We start from the raw sequence: 15,486 nt of genomic DNA on the forward strand, positions 1-15,486 counted from the left end.
TTTTTTTTCTTCATATGATTTGTAAACATTTGAGTGTGTTCCTCTTAGCGGGACCTGTGCTTGTGTCTGGATGAGACATTTAGGTGATCTCAATCTAAGTACATTGCTAGTGTGAACATCAGGCATGCATCTCTGCCCGCTTCAGTCACCGTGGAATGTGTGCATCTGTTAACAAGATTCAAACGTCGGACCGACAACATTTCGAACCATTAGCGTTTAGTATACTGAGAACTGTTGACATTGAAATGTTGAAATCTTTCGATGTCTTTCTCATTCATCAGAATGGGTTGTTGATATAACGCTGAACAACTTCACCATCTTCTAGGGCTGAAGTCTTCTTGCAGTCACGTCCTGGGGTGTCAACACCACTATCGGTTTTGCGATATTTTAAAGTCAAGTTGATCAAGCTCTCTTGGAACAATTGAAGAGTATCCCACTATCTACAGATGGGGACCGGGCAATGTGCAAGCCATTTGAAAAATCTTGTCATGGCTGCTGCCTCGAGTTGAATAATTCATGGCAAGCCATGCTTGCTCTAAAATAGGTCTTATTTGGTGGAATATCATTCTGTACGAGTCACCAAAGCCTTGCAACAAATTTTGATACGACATAATAGACTCTAAGTAAATGCGATGGAAATTGTGTTCAAAGTGTAAAAAGGTAAACAGACACCACACCATTTTTGTGGGGTCAATTTATGATTCATTTATGAGTGCTTTTCAGCGAGGGATGCAGTTGAATATAAATGTGAGAATGTGCGTTTCACTCTTTGAAAACTGATATTTTTTCGTTGTAAACAATCCCTCGGTGCTACTTATAACAATATGCCTATTAGAAATAACCTGGGTATCTCTTTGTGCGTAGAACTATGGGCTGCTTCTGACTGGAAACATTTACAAATTGATTTTGAATGTACTTTGCCGATTATTATCTTTTGTATTAGTTTGTGTCTTCTTGACACTGAACTCTTTAATATAATTTAATGTCCGTCTTTGTTGTGCATACCATCGCTTTTCTTAAGCGCCGAAATTACCTATAAGTGTCGCAAGGGCCGTTAACCTTTATAAACCAAAGTCTCGTACTATATCAATTTTTCCTGGCATACACTTTTGTGTCGTAGATTTTGGAGACCATTTATTGGTTCTGTCTGGATAGTTCATGTTTTTATTTTGTTTATCGAGACGGAAACAAATGGAAATTGTTTGTATCACATTTACACTCCTATACACAGGTGTGAAAAAAATGTAAATCATTTTTTTTGTGTGAATTAATCACCTCTTTATTACACATTTAAAAAAAAATTAAAATTGAGCTTTTATATGGTGCAATATTCACTAAATGTGCTCAAAGCGCTTTACAAAGGGTCCCTGACCAACAGCAACAGATAACATGTAGAACGAGACATGACGCTTGTTAGGCGATATTACAATATTCCCTCCCCCCTCTCTCTCTGTCTGTCTGTCTGTCTGTCTGTCTCTCTCTCTCTCTCTCTCTCTCTCTCTCTCTCTCTCTCTCTCTCTCTATGCGTGGGGTTCCTGACCTCCCATAGTGGGAAGGGAGGTACATACTGGCTTCTATCCCCCTATATCTGTTTTTCAACGTGCTTTCTGTCTTTGTCCTGGAATGAGATTACTTGTTTATGTCCCGACCCTGGCCGGATAGCCTTGCTGGGAGGAAAACAATCAAATGTATAGTTCGTTTTGGGAGATGATATTTTTTGTCTTGTATATCACCTCTATGTTATGTACTGTATTATGATTTGTTGTATTATATATTACATATTATATATGATTTGTAAATATTTGGCTGTTGCTGTGAGACATTTAGGTGATCTTAAACTAAGCACACTGATAAAATTCTATTAATAATAAATAATAAATAGCATTTCTTCAGCGCATAATCATTATGATGCCGGGCTTTATTCGCTTTACATTGGCAATAATATCATGACATAAAAATCAAATGTTTGTAACAATAGTCAAATAACACACATACTATCAATTGACACATATAAATAAAACCGAGATAAAACAATGCAATAAAATGCAAGATATCTCTCATAAAATTTCTACATCTGTTCCCTATTTGCACCTATTCCTTTTTATGTTACTTTTTCTTGGGTGCTTCATTTGTAATTCTCGAACTTTTTTACTATCCCATTTTCTTCCTTTTTACTGGCTCTGATATTACCGAAGTACCGTAAGACCTTGGAAAACAAAGAAAAAATGAAAACTTTACTCTGGTTTGAATTTAAGCGATATCAAAATGAACAAACGGATAGATTGCTCTCTGATCTTGTGTTCTCTATTTGAAAAGGCGCTTTTTAAAATCTTTCTTTTGTACGCTTGTAAGTGCAGATCTAACAATAAAAAATAAATAAAATTCCCTTTACTCATATTCCAAAACTCTAAAATTCTATCTTGTTAATTTTCTTGTTGAGGATTGCGATGATCCTATATTCTCAACTTCAAATGTCTCAAATCGTATCAAAACGTATTAAATTCTACTTAAATATTAACTTATATAATTGAGGCGACTCAGTAGTGGGTTTAAACGGAAAGAATCTTCAGTTTTATCTGATAATTTTGACTTAAAGCTCAATTTTCTTCACCTAGTTCATTCGTCTGGGTGGGGCTCCTGACCTCCCATAGTTGGCAGGGGGTATATACTGTGTCTTCTATCCCCTTATAACTGTTTTCCAACATGCTTTCTGTCTTTGTCTTGGAATGAGATTATTTGGTTTTGTCCTGGCCCTGGCCGGAGTCCTGACTGGGAGGGAATCAGTCAAATGCATAGTTATTGTTTTGGGAGATGATATTTTTTTGTTGTAAATCATCTCTCTGTTATGTATTATTATATTTGTTATTTTCAATGTATAATGTACGCATTTGAGTGGATTTTGTGCTTGTGTCCGGATGAGGCTTATAGGTGATCTCAAACTAAGTTCATTGGTGGTATGCTCTTGGAATCTACATCTAACCCCTATTTGTTCCCAGTTCCCCTATGTCTTACTTTTTCTTGGGTGCTTTAATTGTAATTCTAGAACTTTTTACTATTCCATTTTCTTCATTTATACTGGCGCTGATATAACCTAAATATGTTGCAAGTGCCGTAAAGCCTTAAAAACAAACAAACAAACATAGTTCATTCGTACAAAATACCAGATTGAGGATTTAGGACACAAATTTGCTTTTGGTAATAACATAATATACGAAACCCACACTGATGGAATATCTGGTCGTACTATCTTGTCTGGTGGTTACATCTTCAGCTTACATTTTGTTTGATAAAACGAAACTAAATATGTTTTAAAGACTTTGATACGTTACATACTTCGAACCATTCAGATAAGTTTATAAAAACGTTTTATAAGTAAGTTTACTCAATATCCCCGCGACCCTCACGCCAATTGGCGTCTATTATGTCACACCCATGAACTTAGTTCGTTCCAAATTCTTCTGATCTCTCGTAAGTTTTCCTCAACGTCGCTAATCCTAATTCCTCTCCTCATAGAAGCTTTAACACAGCTTCCAGACAGGTGTTTTAGTGCGGAAAACCCGCGCCTACAGCAGCAACCAAATGTCTTTCGGAAACCTCTTGAACTATTATGGGAATTCCAGGGGCTCCTGGTGTTCTGTCGTCAACAACCGATAACGGCATCGAGTGCTTCGAAAGACGGACTGGACGAGGTAAACGGTTAGTGAAACTTGTGAGTCCATTAGTCCGGACGGGATGTTGACCTAAGGACTTAATGGTCCGTCCAATGCCTGCCCAAGTCGCCCCCCGGCTTTGAATCAATATTGAACTAACGCTTTTCGACGATTTGTCCTCACGAGAACGCAACGATTGTCCTGGTCTTTTGTTCTAATTCTTTGTCAGAGGCTGCTTCGGGCTGTATAGTAATTTCACGGGATGGTAACAAATGCTGGAATGACAACAAAACACGCATGAATACACCAGACTACACGCATGCGTGACCGGCCACCGGATATAGATTTGGTAAAAAAGGAAACTATTGCAAAATGGAGTTTGGTTCATGAGTATCAATATTGGCACCATTGTTTAATGAAGTCACGTGCTCATGACTTTAAGAACGCCAAATTCTTCTGTATTTGAGCGCAGCAGCGAGAATTACGTTTGTTTTTTACATAGAACTACTCGGTACACATTTACACACGGACCCCGATGATACCCTTCCAAAGTAGCACCTTTTGTAGTCTGATCGGAATACAAATATTGAACTGATAGTGACTAGTGACGATTGCACTGACTTTTATGATAGAATGAATATTGTTGTTGGTGGTTATAACTATTCCGATGATGGGGCTAGAGTAGCTATTATTGTTACGAGTACATACATAGACAATTGCTGCGATTACTTACTTTCTTTCCATCATGATATTGTGCAGTGGGGAAGACACGCCCCAACCCAAGTTCATCAACTACTGGAAGACAAGTTTAGAGTAATGAAGTGAAGTTGGAAAATGAGAAAGAGGGGGAGAGGGGGGGGGGGGGGGTTATCATTGCGAACACGAAACTAACACGTGATATCCTAATTTTGTTGATCCCTGTTTCCATCGATTGCCGAGTGGGCAGCTAGGTCAAATTTAACCAGGTAACTGAAAGTACCCTTGAAAGACATATTTTAAAGAATTGGCCAGAAAACTCAGCCTTCAAATATAGATCGATTTAAATGATACTCATCTTGGCAAAAATTCTCAAACCTGGAAATTCGCTTTTAAATATATATGTTTTTCCAGAGTATGGCAGTTAACTGGTTAAAACAACTTGTGAAACAAATTTTAATAGACCAGGGTTCAGTCCAAAGGGTTGCAATCAATGGATAATTTTTTTCTTTTTTTTTTTTACATCGTAGCAAGTGGAGCAACAATGATTCTAATAAATAGCCGAAGCAGACATGGACAATGGGAGGAGAAGGGACCATAAAGCGAAGAATACATGGTAGAGTTATGTGACGCAGCAAGGTTAAAACAGAATGGCTCTAAATAAACACAACAACACAAACCAACAGCCGCAGCTACTATAACAACTTTTCTTTATTTATCAATTTTACGCTATTCAAACTTAAACAGTCCATTTTGTAGCAATGACTATCCCGCGCAAATCTTTGGGCCTCTTTTTCGCTCACGAAGTGCCCGAATTCGCGTCAAAATATGGGACGAATATATGCTATTTTAAAAAATTAATAGGATTCCACAGTCTGACGTCACGTCCGCCTAGCAACGAATCGGATGGCTCTAAACAAAAAAAATCCGTGCTTGGTCCAGGCAAGGAATAATTGGAAAATCGCTCAAAAAACAATTTTTATCTTAAATATGGTCCAGTATTTTGTACCAGATTGTCTACATCAGTCAGAGAGTCACTCCTGCAAGTTTTACAGATTTCCAAATGGACAGGCAGACAAAAAATTGAAGAAAAAGTGGACCACTTTAGTCAGGTAAGCACGCACGCCTCGTCGAACATTTGATAGAGTTCGTAGTCCAGATCTAGGTCAAGTTCTAGCTTACGTAGACCTATATTTTATGATTAAAGTGTACAATTGCACGAAATTATAAATAAAAATACATTCCAAACTAGGTTTTTATTGAAGTTGAAGCAAAAATGATATCTCAATCGTTTTGATGTTAAGGCTGATAAACTGAATGAGAGTTAAGTTCTACTGATAAGTGATAATTTTTTTAAAAGGAGAACAAGAAGAAAGAGAAGAGAATATTTGTTAAAATCTTACTTTAAACTCGATACCTTTATGGCAAAATGAAAATAAATAAATAAAATAACGCAACCTCTCCCCCCCCCCCCTCCCCTCACGCAGATATCTCTCTCTCTCTCTCTCACACACACACACACACACAAACAAACACACATACTTTCCTCTTTTTTTTGGAAAGTTTCTCTGATTCTCTGCCATGCCTCCCCTCCCCGACAGCCGAGGTGGCAACTCTGTGTGAACAAAGCAAGATGGCGGCAGGGACCTCTCTCCTTTACCTGTGCCCGATTGTTGACACTCCAAAGTTTCCATCACCGCACTGTCCAGTACAGTACTGACTGAAATAAAGAGAAAACGCCAGTCTTGCCACACTCAACCCCAAGATCAACTTTAACTGTGTAAATTTAAGAATTCATATTTTTATATATACCTAGTCAAAATCATCAAAAGAAGTAATGAGGAAGTGCGACATTTTGCTGAATGTGCGATTTCATAAAAGACAGGCGAGAGACCCACCAGTAACCTAGTCTCTTGCACACCTTTGATTTATCATGCATTGAGCTGGTGTCAAACAAGATAGTCTAAAACAAAGTACTTATCAAATTAAATAATATACCCAATATGCCCAACAGAATTATTGTTTTTTTTTAAATCTTTTCATTTCAGGTGAAAGGACAAAAGATCCAACATCATCATCAAGAGTGTGTTCTTGTCACTTCAGAGATGGTGACAAAGCCAACCTCCCTGAATTGTTTGACAGAAATAAAAATAAATTGTTTCCATCAGAGCCAGAAAGAAAGAAAAGAAAAGTGACACAAGGAATTCCCACCCCATCTCAATTGGCACCAACATCAAGAAGTCCACCACCACCACCACCACCACCACCACCACCATCATCATCATCATCATCACCATCATCATCATCATCATCATCATCATAATCATCATCATCATCATCATCATCATCATCAGCTCAACTCTCTTCATCATCATCACAAAGTCCCACCTTTAAAAAACCCAGATTCCTCATCATCATTATTTTCCTCCTCATTATCTTCTCCCTCATCATCATCTCAACTCTCGTCACCATCATCACAGGATTCCATCTTTTAAAAAAAAAACAGATTGTAGAACAAGTGAGGATATTTTAAATAGAACAACAAATTTAATTCAAGAACAAAAAATTACAGACAAAAATAAGGAAATAGCTAGCTTTAAAAAACCCAACTAAGTTAGATTCAACGCACTTACACTGTTTCAAGCCTTACAGAAAAAGTTCTTCGAATGGAGACAGGTGTACATTCTTTTAAAATATTTAATATTATTGTTCAATATGTTGAGTGCTTTAGAGGTAACATTATTTATTATAGTAGATGGGAAGTTCAGGAAGAGACAGTTGCATTAAAAGACCAAATTTTCATTATTACACTTATGAAACTTAGACAGAACTACGCTAACCTTCATATTTCACAATTGTTTAGCGTTAGTGAAAGTACTATAACAAATATTATACAAACTTTTATTCATGTTTTACATAAGCCATACGCTTCTCTTTGAAAATGTTATGAAGGTTACATGCCCTTCTAGACATAAAAATAAACTATCAGCTCCATCATCATTTTTAAGATTTCCAAATTGCAGAATGATCATTGATTGTACAGATGACCAAATTGCTATTCCTAAAGAAATGGATAAACAACGGTTAACTTATTCTTCTTATAGGTCCATGAATTCTGTTAAAGCTCTTGTTGGTCTAAGTCCAAATGGTGTGATAAATTTTATTTCTAAACATGATCCAGGGTCTGTCTCGGATAAGGTCATTGTACAAAATTGTGGATTACTAAAACTTTTAATTTTAAGCCCTGGAGAATTAATTTTAGCAGATAAAGGTAATAAAGGTAAAACCCCATCCTGATTCAAGATATTTTACCTCAAGGAGTAACTGTAAATATCCCTCCCTTTTTACATAATAAATTTACTGAAAATGAGATTTTATTAACAAAAGAAATTGCTTCATGTAGAATTCATGTTGAGAGGGCTAATGAAAGACTGAAAAATGTTAACATCCTCTCATATATTCCAACCATGTTAATAGAAACATCTGATATTATTTTTCAATTTGTTGCAGCACTTGTCAATCCCCAGTCTCCTCTTATTAAGGAGATTGCATTTTGTTAGCTTTGCCATTTATTTTGTACAACACACATATTTTGTTCATCATCATCAAATCACCATTCAAAATAATGGTTTTGTAGGTCCATACATGATTTTACATGATAAACATGACAAATTATGGCATTGTTGTATCAATGTATGTTCAATGTCATTAACATTGTTAAATAAAACCACACAAATTAGTTTTGGACTGAATCAACCCAGGCATCATCAAGATAGATCTGTGGAAGTAAAAGAATAAAAGATTCAAATTTAGAGCTGCGACCATGCTCAATAGGCAAAAAACAAACAAACTAATTAAACGTCTGTTGTGGTCTTGTGGTATGACACTCGCTTTCAGATCAGAAGGTCCTGGGTTTGGGCCTCGCTCGGCACATAGTTGAGTCCTTGGAGAAGGCTCTTTACTCACAATCTCTCACCGTACTCAGGTGTCAAATGAGTACCTGGCGTTGTCTCTGTCCGAAAAAATTGTAATATCGCCCAACAGGCATCATGTCCCGTCTTACATGTTAAATGTTGCTGTTGGCCAGGGACCCCTTGTAAAGCACTTTGAGCACATTTAGTGGATATTACGCTGTATAAAAACTCAATTAAAAAAACAAATTAAGTGATTCTTTCATTCATCTTGCTTTGTTGATAAGGGGGAAACCCGAAACGTCCATTTTATCTGTTTTCGTATATTAAATTGAAGTTCACATTCAATTTCACAATGTTATTGATTTCTTCGAGTTTCAAGCAGCAACATTTACATTACACCTTAACCCAATAGGAAGTTTAGTTTACCGTGACTAACACTGGTCTAAATAAATCCTTTATTCATCCCATAGAGGAAATTTATCTCTAGGGTCTATTCCCAGGGAAGACTGGAATAACCACGGTGCAGCGCCGCAAATTGAGCTAGGGCGAGGTGACTTGCTCAAGGCCACACAGCGCAGCGGCGGGTGAACGAACTCGGTACCTTTCGGGTACGAAGCAAAAACCGTACCGCTGATCCACGCTGCCCCACATGAAGTATGATAAAATGTCTAGCGTGATTGGTGATTGTGATGCTCATATGAGTATTATAATAAAGGTTACAACACGATACTAAATAGTATGTAGTAGACTATAGTCAATAGCAACGAAAATTAGCGAAGCAAGACTAAGACCTCAAAGACTCAAAGTCCGTGGTCCATAAGATAAAAACACAATAATTCAATGACTCCCTCTCTCTCTCTCCCTAACTAAAATCGAACGTAAACAGTTAAATCTTTCCATTGGATATACTAAATCTGCCTAAACTCAAAGTAAACTGATTATTGTCCAACAGTAGTTTTACGGAGATGTGAGATTTTGAGAGTGAGAATGAGAAGACGAAATGACTTACCTTCACAGAATACTCTTTATTCTTCATGCTGGCTTGAACTTTGCCGAACATCAAGCCATCTGAGTAAGTGAAAGTCAAAACAGGACCTGACTGATGATGATTTTCACCTCGCGAGACACTTTTATGCTCATTGGAGAAGTATTTCATAAGGGCGGTGATGGAAATAGAGTTCGTGTCAGCCATTTTTCTCGACTGTTTAGAGCCAGCCGGTTTGTTGCCATGCGTTGCTGCGCAGGATTACGTCACGACTTAGGAAGCCTATTACGACGCTGTTTATCGATGAATATGACTGAAAGTTGGCACACAGTTTGAAAAAATGTCATTTTAGATTATGTCAAGCGACAAAACTCGTGCAATTACCAGAAGACTGTTAAAAATAGATTTTTACTCTTTGGAGTAAAATATTTCTAAAACTACCGGGCGTGGAGGTTTTGTCGCTGACAAGGTAATACATGAACATTTCTTCTTTTTGGTTGTAAAATTTCATATGAATATGACAAGTACTTTTCCCGTATTTTACAAAACACCATCCTAATGTGCTCTTCAAGTTTCAATCTTTTAATCCACTTATTACGCAAGGTACGCGTACAAACAAAGGTCGAAAAAAAAAATGCCGAAAAAGCGTCCCATATTTTCGCGTTTTTGTCCTCTTTGCGGGTCATCCAAATAAATGACACCTTTGAAACTGCATAACTTGTTTATTTATAGATGGATTTTCAAAATTCAAAAACATTTTTACTCAGTGGAGATAGGGCTTTGATTTTAGACAAATTTTTTTCTCAAAAAGAGAAAAAATCATTTTTCATAGTCATTGCTAAATTTTGAGTCATCGTGAAGCTGGAAATCATCCTGGATTTTGTAGCGCTAAATAGTGATAATTACTAACTCTCTGAATATGATGCTAATAAATAACAATGGTCACATTGAATGGATGCTTCAATTTAATTGACGAAGAGATGTAGACGTTTTTGGTTTCCCTTTGTCAAGAAAACACAAGAAATGAAATACCAAAGACGAATTTGTACCAAGTCATTGCTTGATCACACAAAGTCAGAAAACAAAAAAATTCGATGTGATGCGAACCTTTCCAAATTTAGTAAGTCTCTATTTTTAATCAACTGATTACATTACGAATTCCATTTGTGAATATGATATAATATAAATATATATTATATATAATAATTATAATTATAATTATATATATATATATATATATATTATATATATATATATATATATATATATATATATATATATATATATATATATATATATATAATTCTCACCATGTATTTTTACACATTCTCCAACAACGTCAAAACGACCTCCCTGGTGTCTCCAGGAAGTCTGGACGAAACAACGTTGTTGGAAAATGTGTAAAAAAAAAACGCGGTGCGAATAATAATAATTTAAAAAATAATTCGCTCCAAGAAACTGTCGAGCACTCTACGTGGTTCCAGCTTACTCTCCTCACTCATGTATAAATGTATTGAACATCTTGCTCTCAAAGGAAAGATAGAAGGTAAAAAGAGTAAAGGTAGACCAAGAAAAGCGTATTTGAATAGTTTGAATAGCTGGGTAACCAAGAAAGAGAAGAGTAATATTAGTTTTCTGAGGTTATCTGATCAGAGAGATGAATGGCGTACGATGGACACCGATGTCTGGCACAGACTTGATACTTGAAGAGAGAGAGAGAGAGAGAGAGAGAGAGAGAGAGAGAGAGAGAGAGAGAGAGAGAGAGAGAGAGAGAGAGAATATTATTATTATTATTATTATTATTATTATTATTATTATTATTATTATTAATATTATTATTACTATTATTATTATTATTACATTTTAAAATTTAAATTGAGCTTTAGATAGAGCAATATCCACTAAATGTGCTCAAAGCGCTTTACAAGGGGTCCTTGGTCAACATCGGAAGGTCCTGGGTTCGGGCCTCGCTCGGCGCATAGTTGAGTCCTTGGAAAAGACTCTTTACTCACACATTCTCTCACCGTACTCAGTTGTAAAATGAGTACCTGACCGTCAACAGCGTTGTCTCTGTCGGAAAAAAAATAGTAACATGTTACGTGTTGCTGTTGGTCAGGGAACTTGTAAAGCGCTTTGAGCACGTTTAGTGGATATTGCGCTATATTTATGCTCAAGTTTGAAAAAATTGCTATTGACAATTGAAATAGGATGATTATTATCATAATCTAATTATTATCATTATCTAATAATATGAATGTTACCATGTTTCTTTTATTAATATTTGAATTGGTCAAAATACCAATACTTGAATAATGTATATATATATATATATCAGTCTCTTATTTAACGTCAGTAAATGAGTTTAGAAAATGTAACAAAGCTTTTGAACGAAATTGAAATTTTGCCTTTAGAGGAAGGATTAGAATTTTTATCCCACCCATATTTAAATTGAAGAAAAAAAAAGAGGAGTGACCTTATAGTTATACAAACTGATTTAGGTTAAATACGCTTCAACAGTCGTAACGTTACTTCCCTCGTAATGACGCATGGTAACTTAGTAACTAACTGGCTCTAAACTATCGGAACAATGGCGGACGCCCTTGTGAAATATTTCTCCAACGAGCATAAAAGCGTATCCAAAGAAAGAAAAACATTTTAAATCTGATCATGTTTTGACTTTTACACATTCTGATCACAAGACATATGAAAAGTTCTAGCCAGCATGAAGAATAAACCTTACCGATTTTCTTTGTTTAGAACCACGATGGCCGCCGTTGCTGGACGATGTGACATCAGACTATTGAATCCAATTGACCACACTACACTTTTAAATACTTCCATGAAAATTTACCCGCGAAGACAAATACAATTATTTTTTCTATTCATTGTAAAGACAATTAATACACGGACCATATAGCCGCACAACAAAATTTATGTTCAAAGGACTAAATTATCTTACAGAGATAACACAGGATAATGTGAAACTAAGCTGCTAGAAGCTGTCGAATGTAAAAGTAATGAACAAACATGATTATAACAGGTTCGAAAAAGAACAAAATACCAACAAACAAAAAAAAAAAAACAACAACCCGCAATTGGATTCAATAGTCTGATGTCACGTCGCCCAGCAACGAGCAGCTTGGTTCTAAACAAAGAAAATCGGTACTTTTTATTCTCCATGCTGGCTAGAACTTTTTCACGTGTCATGTGATCAGAATGTATAAAAGTCAAAATATGATCAGATTTATAATGTTTTTTTCTCCTCTGGACACACTTTTATGCTAGTTGGAGAAGTATTTCATAAGGCTAAGGTCGTCCGCCATTGTTCCGATAGTTTAGAACTAGTTGCTAAGTTACTATGCGTCATTACGAGGGAAGTGACGTCACGACTGTTGAAGGCTATTAGGAGGTCTGATGTTCGGTCCCCAGTCGAGGAGGACTGACTTCTTATGGATGGTATTTTTCTTGTATTTTTCTGTCTTGCTTTGTCTAGCACCGAATCATACACACTTTTTCAGATCTTTGTCTTATTACAACGCCCGCTTCATAATTTCTCAATTTGATATTGTCTTGACTATATTATAGTGTGACCCAAAAAAATATCAAAAGATAATATTGTAAAAAAAAACCCATAGAAACGATGGTTAAAAAATACTGTATCGGAATATCTACAAATGATAGACAAAATAAGATCTCGCCATTCAATATAACGAGTAAATTCTGACATTTTCGTTTGGTACGATTATAAAAGTATGTCGTGTGTGATGGTGAAAACTATAATCAAACGTTTCAAGTACATACTTATACCATTTTTTTAAATCAATTATTTCCAAATATATTGTATTATACGAATTGCTTTTATATTTAATATTTGATTATATACACGTTGACTTGACATCTCATTGGACAATCAACGACATTTGTCACATACCTCTAGATATTCCACTCACTGTTTACCTGACGACCTGTATTCAAAGCCCTTATTCGGCATCTCTTTTTTTTCTCTTTAACAAATGTATCTCTTCTCCTTTCGTTCGTGACACTTCGCTGTGAATGAAAGGTTTGGGTTATTTTGGGTCTTAACTCGAATATATAGAACCTGAAAAATATAAGCTGTAAGGGATTGATAAAGATCTACGAGTATCTATCTATCTGTCTATCTATCTGTCTATCTATCAATCTATCTATCTATCTATCTATCTATAGTTGTCTTTTGGACATGAATGAATCATGATGACATTGGCGTTTGTTGATGTATGAACTTTTTTCCTTCATGGACTGTCTATCCAATTGAAGGCCGCTAGACGATCCGTGCAGGAGGGCGTAATTGTAATGTATTACACATTTATTCCGTCCTGTCTTCATTCATTTATTCATCCCTCTCTCTCTCTCTCTCTCTCTCTCTCTCTCTCTCTCTCTCTCTCTCTCTCTATATATATATATATATATATATATATATATATATATATATATATATAAATTATGCCTTTTTCGCCACGACATCATAGGATATCGTCGCCTAGGCATTCCACGAAGGAATATAGATAACCCATCAAACAAGATGTCTGATGTCAACAGGAATCACCCATGTTGTCCAAGTGAGCAAATTGGGGGTTAATAATCTTGCTCAAGGAAAAAAAACGAAAGTGCCTGACGCGGGGCTCGAACCCGGGTCCTTCAGGATCACAGTGCAATGTCTTAACCACTCGGCCACTTCGCCCCCATATATGGGGGCGAAGTGGCGAAGTTTTTTAAATATATATATGATATTTATAATTTAGTTTTTTAAAATCTATTTATTTATTTACCCATTCATTCATATTATATTTATTTTTAACTACAATAAAATCATTTTGAAACAAAATTAATAAACTCATTTCAACGAGAGAAAGAAAATATATCAATGAGTTTTCGATAACTTATTAAAATTTAAACATTTACATAGAGCATTTGCCAAGCTCAATGCACTTCACTATATTTCGTTTATTTCCCCAGCAGTCCACATAGAACCATTAAAAAATCATACAGTACCAGTCACTTGTTAGGCTTTAGTTGTGTACTGATATTCTTCCAATATCCGCCTCAACTTAAGCCAGGTAGCCATTCATACCTGAGTCGAGTGAGGTAATGTGTGATAATAGCTTTACCCAAGGATTCAACGTCGTGACCAACGTGATGCATGTATAATATAGGTACACAACATTTTAAATACAAACAAAAGGTCAAGTTGGTGTATTATAGACTTGAGCATCATCGTAGTAGTAGTTGCGTATGGCTACACCTCCATATTATGTTTGTCGATACATAATGCCAGGTCATCTCCGGCTTCAAAGATTGTTTCATAGCCCCCTTCTAATTTTGTTACTGGGCATTGCAGGACTAGATGATCGATGGTTTGACGTGCGTGCCCCTTTGCAGTATTGGCAGATTGGTGAGTCAATGAGTCTCCATCGATAGAGGCTTTCTTTGCTGCGACCATGGTTGGTTCTAAGTCGGTTCGCGGTGACCCAGTGTTTTCTTTTTGCTGTTTTAAAGCCAGGAAGGCGCAGAGCGGGGTTGGTAATGTATTGTCCATTTTTTGGCAGGTTTGATTGCCATTCATTGGCCCAGGCAGTGGTGATGTCAAGGTTTTCTATTCCGGATTGGAGCATCATAAATATAAATCGAGACAAATCTTATCCATAACATGGAGTTCTTTTTCAAAAGCATTTTTGAAAGCATTTATTGTATTATTGTGCGGCTATGTGGTTTTGTGGTATGACACTCGCTTTCGGGTCGGAAGGTCCTGGGTTCGAGCCTCGCTCGGCGCATAGTTGAGTCCTTGGAAAAGGCTTTTTACTCACATTATCTCACCATACTCAGATGTAAAATGAATACCTGGCCGTTAACAGCCTTGTCTCTGTCCGAAAACATTGTAATATCGCCTAACAGTCTCGTCTCGTCCTACGTGTTTAGTGTTGCTGTTGGCCAGGGACCCCTTGTAAAGCGCTTTGAGCACTTTTAGTGGATATTGCGCTATATAAAAACTCAATTAAAAAAAATTAAATCAAGTGCAATCCAATTCTGACCCAGAGCACCGTTAGAGTCTTCTCTTTCCCTCTTTATAATATACTAATTCCTCTAAACTAAATGAGCCAGGACGAAAAGCTGTAATCACCCACGCACGCACACACACACACACACACACACACACACACACACACACAAAACCCATATCAATACGCCACTCTCCTTATAACAA

The 15,486-nt window shown here is 36.4% G+C and overlaps 1 long non-coding RNA gene across 2 annotated transcripts; it reads right to left on the reverse strand.

The window, feature by feature from the left end:
* Positions 1–5,883: 5,883 nt before the first annotated feature.
* Positions 5,884–9,472, reverse strand: LOC144966343 (uncharacterized). Of its 2 annotated transcripts, none has more exons than XR_013644189.1 (2): positions 9,270–9,472; positions 5,884–6,066 (listed from the first exon to the last, which is right to left on the reverse strand). It is a non-coding gene; the product is annotated as an uncharacterized LOC144966343 (long non-coding RNA). The 2 variants fall into 2 exon arrangements; XR_013644188.1 differs by lacking the exon at positions 5,884–6,066 and adding an exon at positions 6,870–8,124 and having other exon boundaries at positions 9,270–9,452.
* Between the last annotated feature and the right edge of the window lie 6,014 nt (positions 9,473–15,486).

Source organism: Berghia stephanieae, chromosome 2 (assembly GCF_034508935.2).
Source record: "Berghia stephanieae isolate SIO BIC M18660-M18661 chromosome 2, UCSD_Bste_1.3, whole genome shotgun sequence".
NCBI classification, from domain to species: domain Eukaryota; kingdom Metazoa; phylum Mollusca; class Gastropoda; order Nudibranchia; family Aeolidiidae; genus Berghia; species Berghia stephanieae.